Raw genomic sequence first — 9,599 nt, 5'->3', positions numbered from 1 at the left:
CATATGTTTAGGATTCTAGATGGTTTAAACAAAAGTGTTTTTACTTTTTGGCCATTCTCTTCATCTCTTTTCCTTCTATTTGTTTGTTTTATCAATTCCAATGTGTTAGAGTTATTATGTTACATTATTATTTTATATTATGTTAGCTTATGTTGTATTTTAGAGTTCAGAAGTTGTTTGAATTCTCATGAGAGACAGAAAGGCGTGAATCCAGATGGTAGGTAGGAAGGGAGAAGTTGAGAGGAGTAGAGGGATGGGAAACCATAATAAGGATAAGTTATGGGAAAAGAACATCTATTTTCTATTAAATAAAACATGGAATAACACTCCTATTTTTCGTTTTTTTATAGGTATTTCAAATTTCAGGATAATTTTTAAAAATTTCCTCAAAGTGAAATAAGAAACAAAGAAGAAGTCAAGGTATATTAGAAATATGGCAACCAGATTTAAGAGTTTCTTACTGGTTGATTTGAACACCAAATTAAATAATTACAATTGTTACATGTTGACTAAATGATGGAAATGAAAACTTAATTTCAATAAAACAGCATTCATGGATAAATGAGCTACCTAAATCTTTTAAAGCATCTACACATAAAAAAAGCTCTTTAATTGAAACAACAAAAGAATATGTATTAACAAAAAGAACTTGGAAAAATACACCATTAAGTAGTTAAAGTGAACATCATCTAGAATGGTGTACAATCAAATTATGTATCACCTGTTGAGACACCATCATGGGAAAATAACTCTGTTGCAACATACTGCCAAGTCTATTCCTGAACATAAGTCAACTAAACCATAGCCAAGTACAAACAAATGATTAAAGAACTCTCAACTTCAAAGTTGTTCCAATCATGAAAGAAGTCAACGCAAAAACTTCACTTGTTTCATCCAAAGAGAATAATATGATATGAACATTACATTCAACATCTATCAGAATTAAACAAAAAGTAAACAGGAGCTGTCTATTCAACATCAGCCAACTATCAATGTGCACTTTCTGACACTTCCTTGTTGTAACTACATAGGAAAGTATTATTTATAGCTAATTAATAGCAAGGTTTATGAATGTGAAGTAAAATAAGCTTACAAAGATACTACAAAAAGCTTGGTATAAAGTTATTTGTGATGCAGTTGTGTGTGTGTGTGTGTGTGTCTGTGTGTGTTTGTGTATGTGAGTAATTTTTTTCTATATGCTTGTCTGTGTATAATGTATCTGCCAGGTGGCAGTAGAGACTAGAATAAATATCAGATTGCCTGAAACTAAAATTATTGAAACTACCTTGTGATGGCTGAGAATCAAATATGGATCCTGTGGGAAAATAATCAATTATCTTAACAGGGGAGCCATCTTTCCAGACTTAGTAACATAGATTTTTAACTCTAACAGAAAGTGATATGAATCAAGCACAAATAAATATATCATAATTCGTTCTAAAATTTCAAATGGCTACTTTTATTCTAATGGTCTAAATTTAAACTTTGAAACAATAAAAACAATGGAAAGAAGTATATACTAATGGTATTCTTTCTAAATTAAAATCTAACTATCCATTAACATATAGTTGAGATTTAAGTTATAATATCTCTATTGGACATTACTGATATGTCTATTTCAATTCAACTTATAATTCAAACAACACTTAGGGAAATGATTGACAGTAAGGTCACCTTAACTTGACTGAAGCAATTTGTAAACTACAGATGTCAGTGATGGTGTTTTCTGAAAGGAATGACAATATACAGCAGATAGATATCCACTGTTAATTTGTACAATATCAAATTAGCTGAAAACCTAAAGAGAAAAATATCGGAAATAGTGTGATATGGAATCCCCCTCCATATGCAGTGTTTACATGACATATTAAGTAATCTGAAAATAATTTACATGGCTATCAGAAGATTTTCTCTAGGTTATATGCAATTATATATATATAATATATATATATATAAGTTGTATATATATAAGGATCAATAGATATTAGAGTCTTTGAGGAATTTGGAAATTAATCTCAAGTAAAAATCATGGAATTACAGTCAATGTTTGAAAATAATGTACTTCATTTGTCTTCTATTTTACCAACAATTTCTGTATTATTATTAAATTATTGCATAGCTTAAATAAATGTATTACCCTGTTCAAGTAATGTTTGAGAACATATTTTTTCTTAGCTCATAATTTCATTAGAAAATAAATCAAACTGACATATCTTTGTATATGTTTATATAATAAATGGTATGAGACAATGCCAAACAGAATCCATTATTTGATCAACAAAGCATGATGCTTAATAATATATTATATGATGTGAAATTCTAGTTTGTAAAAACAATCTATAGTGGATTTTTTCCCCATAATTCCTCTAAAATAAGGTTGAATCAAATTGTTTTGAAAAGGAATTGAGGAAATAATCATCAGAAAAAAAATGAGTACTTTCATAAAAAATTTGATGCATATTTTTCAAAGAACATTAAATATAACCTTAAATTGGATGCTTGTTACTTTATATAAATACTTACATAAAGCTTTAATCCTTTTTTGTAGACTAAAAACTTCAGATGTTACTTTTCCATGATATCAAACACAAGTAGAGAGAGTAAATATCACCATTTAGATTATATTATTTATGATATAACAGATCTATGTCTGAGTAATTTCTCAGAGTGTGTACTTTAAATATGATAAGGGATGTTGGGATTTTAAAAAGGGCTATCCTTTCATCCAGTTATCCAAAGAAAAAACATCTATTTTTGCCCCTAATATTTAACACTTAATTTCTTCACAACAAGTTTCTATAGAAGAATGAGGACAATAACAAAAACAACAAAAAATGAGAAAAAAAGCAACTATGCTAAGATTCTTACTGATAAACATTCAACCAAATTTTCAGCATATCAAATAAATACTCCATTGTAATGTATCCCTAGTTAATAAACCTTCATTTTCATGTTGCATTTATATAATTTTACTAGTAGTTAATATAAATAGAAATAAATCAGTAATGAAAAAACTCTATAAAAATTTAGTATTAATGTAAAAGAACAAACCAAGATGTATCTATTTCTTCTTTGTTTAAAACTTGGACACATCTCGACATAAGACTTTTTCTTCAAATAAAGAGTGATCATAAGATTACAGAAAAAAGAAAAGTAAAAATCCCAGAGGTAAAATGTAAATGGAATATTTTAATTTGAAGAAATTGGATGTGGGATTCCACCCTTTATGCTTTGACTATTTCTTATTACCATTGGTTAATAAAAAAGCTGGTTATGTCTATGCTGTTCTGTCTAGGGCAGAATAGAGCTAGGAAAAAAACTAAACTGAATGCAGGAAGGAAGAATGCAGAGGCAGAGAAATGCCATGTAGCTGCCAAAGGAGAAAGATGCCAGAACCCTACCAGAAGGTCAGAGTCTCATGATGATACATAGATTAATAGAAATTGATTAATTTAAGATGAAAGAACTAGCTAGAAATACAACACAGCCATTGACCAAACAGTGTTGTAATTAACATAACTTTGTTATGCTTGAGTCTGGGCATCCAGGAATGAACATGCAATCTCTATTTACAGAAATATGCCTAGAAATAAGCCAAACTAAGTTTGGGCCCTGAAATAATAAATGGGTGTTTATTTGGAAGATGATTGCCAGGCTTTCAAAGAGTAAAGTGCAAAAAAATAAAGAAAAAGTAAACAACCAACAACATAGCAGCTATAACCGTTTCTGAATGACAAATCCAGAGACATTTCTGACAGTAATCATCCATGCTTGTGTCATGTGACATTACTGAAGATTCTGTGAAGACCAAAGTTAAAAGTTGTGTACCATACATGCTCAGTCCACATCACTTACTATCAGTGGATATATCCTGAAACACCAGACCAGATTTTAATTATCACATATGATAAATGCCACTCTTATAGATATATACAGTTAAATTATGAAGAAAACTCTTAATATTCTATTTGATTTCTCATTATGAATGTCAAATTAGTATATCATTGGTTTGTATTGTGCTAGAATGCTTGATATTTTTAAAAATTGCTATTTCAGTTATTTCTTTAAAATTCATAAAATATTTTTAAATAAATTTGGATTCTGAATTAAGGCAGATTTTCTAATAATCTCTTGGGTCTCAAGTATTCTTCAGTTATTTTGTACTATAAATTTATATTGTGTTCAAATATATTCACTGATGTTTATATCATCAACATACTTATCACTTTTTAAAAAGTCCTATATACTCTACATCATTCAGTATCAAATAATCAGTAATTATGTCATTATCTATATAACATTAAGTGATTATTCTCATCTCATTTATAGATTAAATTTGCTCTGTGTTTATCTTTAATAATTATTACATTTTATATGAAACATTTGCTTTAAGAATTTTCCATGTTGTAGCATCAATATTTGTTTTGTACACCTACTTTGAACTTTTGTTGTGTAGGCTGATAATGAGTATCACATTGAGTAACCCATAAGACTAGCCTATATCTACAACAAAGATGATTTTTTTTAACTAAGGTAATTAATATCTGAAGACATACTGTAAATGTGGCAATAACTTTTCAAAATAGATATAAAGAAGCTCTAGGGAAAAACTTCCTGTCTTTTGACTACTTGACTTCATATCTACTTGCTGAGTTCATCTAATTTCTGGGTTAATTTACTATTCTGTTGCTGTCACCACCCTACTGGCATCATTTGCTGTCATCAGAACCTATCATCTTTGGCCTGCCAATCTAGAATGAAGGGCCATATCTCTCCAAGTAAACTCTAGGTATTCGGTTCCTCACTGTGACCTCTGAGGTATCCAATTGTTGCTGAGTTTCTGTCCTTATAATTCTCAAATAGTCATATTGGCCTTATCAAAGCATATCCTGTAAGACAGTGTACTAAATTCCCTTTTTTATATATATATATATATATATATATATATATATATATATATATATATACTATTGACACTGTTTCTTTAGATAACCATGAGAACTAGCCTTTATAGTTCCCGAAAATATTCTTAGTAGTGAATTTGAAGTGATTAAACATCCTTGATTTAGTTCTTAGAATAGAGTAGATGATACTTATTTTGGAAAAAGATATTCAATACTATTTACTGCACTTAGTTGCATTTCCACAAAAGGTTGGTGAAGAATTTTACAAATATGTAGCTGTAGGTACACTCAAGTTTTTGTTCTGCTATAAAGACTCAGTTGGAAGATTTAATGGATAAAATACAATATTTTGTTTTCAATTAGAAGTATATTTTTCTTTCATGGAGTTGTTGGGTTTGATAGATTAATCGCAAATAAGACATCTAGAAAATATTATTGGACTGTGATTTAAAAAAAAAAGAATTCTCCTGTTGAGAATTCTCTGTTTAGTTCAGTACACCATTTTTTAATTGGGTTATTTAGAATTTCAAATGGTCAAAAGATATTTAAGGACATGTTCAACTTCCTTAGCTATCAGGGAGATGCAAATCAAAACAACTTTGAGATACCAGCTTACACTTGTCAGAATGGCTAAAATCAAAAACACTAATGATAGCTTATGCTGGAGAGGATGTGGAGTAAGGGGAACACTTCCATTGTTGGTGGGAATGCAGACTTGTGGAACCACTTTGGAAATCAGTGTGGTGGTTTTTCAGAAAATTGGGAGTCAACCTCCCTCAGGATCCAGCAATACCACTTTTGGGAATAAACCCAAAAGATGCTCAATCATACTACAAAAGCATTTGTTCAACTATGTTCATAGCAGCATTATTTGTAATAGCCAGAACCTGTAAACAACCTAGATGCTCCTCAGCAGAAGAATGGATGAAGCAAGTGTGGCACATCTACACATTAGAGTAATGCTTAGCGGTAAAAAACAATGATATCTTGAAGTTTGCATGCAAATGGATGGAATTAGAAAACACTATCCTGAGTGAGATAACCTAGACACAAAAATATGAATATGGTATATACTCACTCATTAGTGGATAGTAGCCATAAACAAAGGATATTAAGCCTAGAGAAGGTAAGTAATAAAGTGGACCCAAAGGAAAACATGTATAGTTCCACCTGGAAACTGGAAGCAGACAAGATCACCTGACAAAATTGGGGAGCATGGGGGTGGAGGGTAGAACGAAGGGGAGAAGGTGAAGAGGAGTGGAGAATGGGAGGGTTGGGAGAGGTTGAGAGAATGGGATAGTTGAGATGGAGGAAGGATAGACATGAGAGTGAAGAAAGAGATATCTTGATTGAGGGAGCCATTTTGGGGTTAGCGAGAAACCTGGCTCTAGAAAACTACCCAGGAATCTATAAGGTTGGCCCCAGCTAAGACCCTAAGCAAAAGAGGAGATGGTGTCTGAACTGACCTTGCCCCGTAGTCAGACTGATAATTATCTTAAATATCATCATAGGACCTTTATCCAACAACAGATGGAAACAGAGGCAGAGACCCACATTGGAGCACTGGACTGAGCTCCCAAGTTGAAGTCCAGTTGAAGAGCAGAAAGAGGGAGAATATGAGCAAGAAAGTCAAGACCATGAGGGTTTCACCCACTGAGACAAAGTGCCTGAGCTAATGGGAGCTCAACAACTCCTATTGGGCCGGGAATGAACGAGCATGGGATCAAATTAGTCCCACTGAATGTGGTTGGCAGTAGGGGCAGACTCTGTGGCCAATAACAATGGCACTGGAATTTGTCTCTACTACTTATGGACTTTTTGAGATCCTAATCTCTTTGGATATATACCTCTCTCAACCTGGATGTAGTAGGGAGGGCCTTGGACTTTCCACAGGGCAGGGTGCCTTGCCTTCTCTTAATATTGGAGGGGGTGGGGGAAGGTATATGGAGAGGAAAGAAAGGAAATGGGAGGAGGGGAGGAAGTGGGAATTTGGATTGGTATTTCTAAAGTAATAAAATAAAGTGATAAACAAATAAATATTATTCTCCAGGTCATGTTTTGAATAGGAGACCAATATTTCTCAACATGGAGACCCAATGACCCTTTCACAGGGCTAAGACCACTGAAAAAAAAACAGATATAAACAATTCTATTTATAACAGCAGCAAAATTACAGTTATTAAGTAGCAACTAAAATAATTTTATTCTTGTGGTCATTACAACATAGGAAAGTAGATTACACAGACAAAGGACTGCTGAAAACCACTATTCTAGAGTTGTTTCATTTAAATTAACTGCTTTGATTATTTTTTAAAGAGTAAACTATTACCATTATGTTTGAAAAGTAATGTCCCCAATAATTCACTGTTAGATAATATACAAAGGAAACTTGAGGCATGTTAATATTTCAATGTTTTAAAAAAACAATCAATATGGAACAATCTATGTAGATAATTAAAATTGAAAAAAATAGAGCTGTGATGATTTATTCATTATTTCAGTAGTCTGTATTCTCTTAGGAAATTCCAGTGCTGTTGTACTTAATTATTTTAATGGTTTTACCATAGTTGAATATAAACATTGAATATAACTGTATAACCAGAAAAGTGAAATAATTTATTTCAAATTATAATAGATATTAAATCACTGACATTTCCTTTGTATTTTAGGTGCTTGAAGCTTACAATAAGCACATTATTTTGCATATTGTGAAAAAATGTGCATAAAATATATATGTCTTTTCCTATTAGAAAGACTTCTCAAGGAAAATTCGAGGAAAAACAACAGTTAGAACTATAACTTCTCAAATATAGACTAAAAGTTGTGGAGTTCAGTTGACACTGATAATGTATGAAATTTAAACAAAGATGTCATTTTATAAACAAAAGCAGAAAAATTGGGAAAACAATTTTAACAATTCAGTTTATATATCTATATTACATATTAATATAACATTTAATACACATAGATGTATTGTGTAAATTTCAAATAATGATATCTAGATCATGAATTGTATACATATACATTCCTATAAAGGGATAGGTAAACAGTTAAAAAAGTGGGACATTAAAAATGTTATCCTAAGGGTAAATATGATTGCAAGAATCTGTTGTCATTCACTCCAACACAGTTAAGTACTCTAATTTGATTCTACATTTATTTAACATTGTTCAGTAATCCAATGTAATAGTAAAATTACTGCTTTATAATTTTGCCTGTATATTGCTATTATTTTTAAAGTGTTATATTAATTTAAGGTAGGCATCTTATACACACCTTGTTACATTTTTGAAATGAGTATAGTCAGTTGTGCACTCAAATGGAAGAAATTATATGATCTGCATCTTCTTCCCTGGGACCAGAACAGCTGTGGTTAGATAGTGTTTCCCAGACATAATAGGAAGCCAACATACATAAAAACCTATCAAAAAATGCCTAATGAAGACCTCCATGGCCACACATGAATCAATGTAACAATGTGACAAGAAAAAATTTAACAAGATCCCAACACATGATGAAGAAATACAAGCAATAGTTGACTCCTGATGAGGAAGAATTGTATGTGTGTGGGGGTGAGTGTGTGTGTGTGTGGTGGGGGAAGCTGTGTGTCTGTTAGTGTATGTGACAAGAATAATTGTAGAAAGAGTCATAAGTTTTAAAAGGCATGGGGAGACATTAATATTTGAATGAGAGAGAGTTAAAAACTATAAATATATCACTCATCTATGACATTTAAAAATTTAAAGCTATAATTAAAATATAAGAGGACAGTTTCTTCATATAAGCTGAAGTTTATAACTTTGGACGTGATATTTCTAGACACTCTGTCCCAATTACTCTTGATTTTTCTTTAGCATTTACTTTCAATTGTGTAACGTCTCAGAACAGTGCATAATAGGTATTCCATAAATATTTATTAAATGAATGAAAAGTGACATAAGGGTTCATGATTATCAACCTGCAATTTTTGGTGTACACAGTTCAATCTTTCAATGTCAAGATCCAACAGTATAATTCGATCACACAAATGTGTGAGTCCAGTACGAAAGTTTAAATTTAGAGCTACAAATATGAGTTATGCTTTAAAACTGATCGATACTGAAAAAATATGTATTTTACATTAATTATGATATTGAATACTCAAAATTCTCTTACCTATCCTTCTCGCATTGTCCTCCTTTGCCACTCCTCTGCTTATCTTTCTTCTATCTTTTCCTGTTATGCTGGAAATTAGATTTAGAACTACATAAATGCAGCACAGGTGACGTAACTCTCTGCCACTGAATGCCATTCTTTGCTTTCTCTCCCAGGACAAAGTTGCTACTATGCAATAAGAAGGCAGACACAGTTTCATATTATTTAATGATTTTATAATTATCTACATTGTTATTCTACATCAATGAATGTATGTTATGCTTCTAAAATTTTTGTTTGCTTTATGAAAGCTATTGTTCTTCTTTTGGCCTTTATTCTATTTGAAAATGCCTAAATACTCCTTACATAACTATTTTATAAAAGCAATTTATTATGTACTATATGCATATATTTATGCAAGAAGAACAAACTTAATACCACTAATTAGCATAATCATTTTATTATGTTTTTATCAATTTTGGGGATTGTAAATTCAAAATCTAGTCCATTGACAATTTTAAAATATAGTTTATTTTAGTGTTGCTAGTTAACTAATTCTTT

The sequence above is a fragment of the Microtus ochrogaster genome, unplaced genomic scaffold (assembly GCF_000317375.1).
Source record: "Microtus ochrogaster isolate Prairie Vole_2 unplaced genomic scaffold, MicOch1.0 UNK2, whole genome shotgun sequence".
NCBI classification, from domain to species: domain Eukaryota; kingdom Metazoa; phylum Chordata; class Mammalia; order Rodentia; family Cricetidae; genus Microtus; species Microtus ochrogaster.
Note: the sequence above shows the minus strand (reverse complement) of the source record.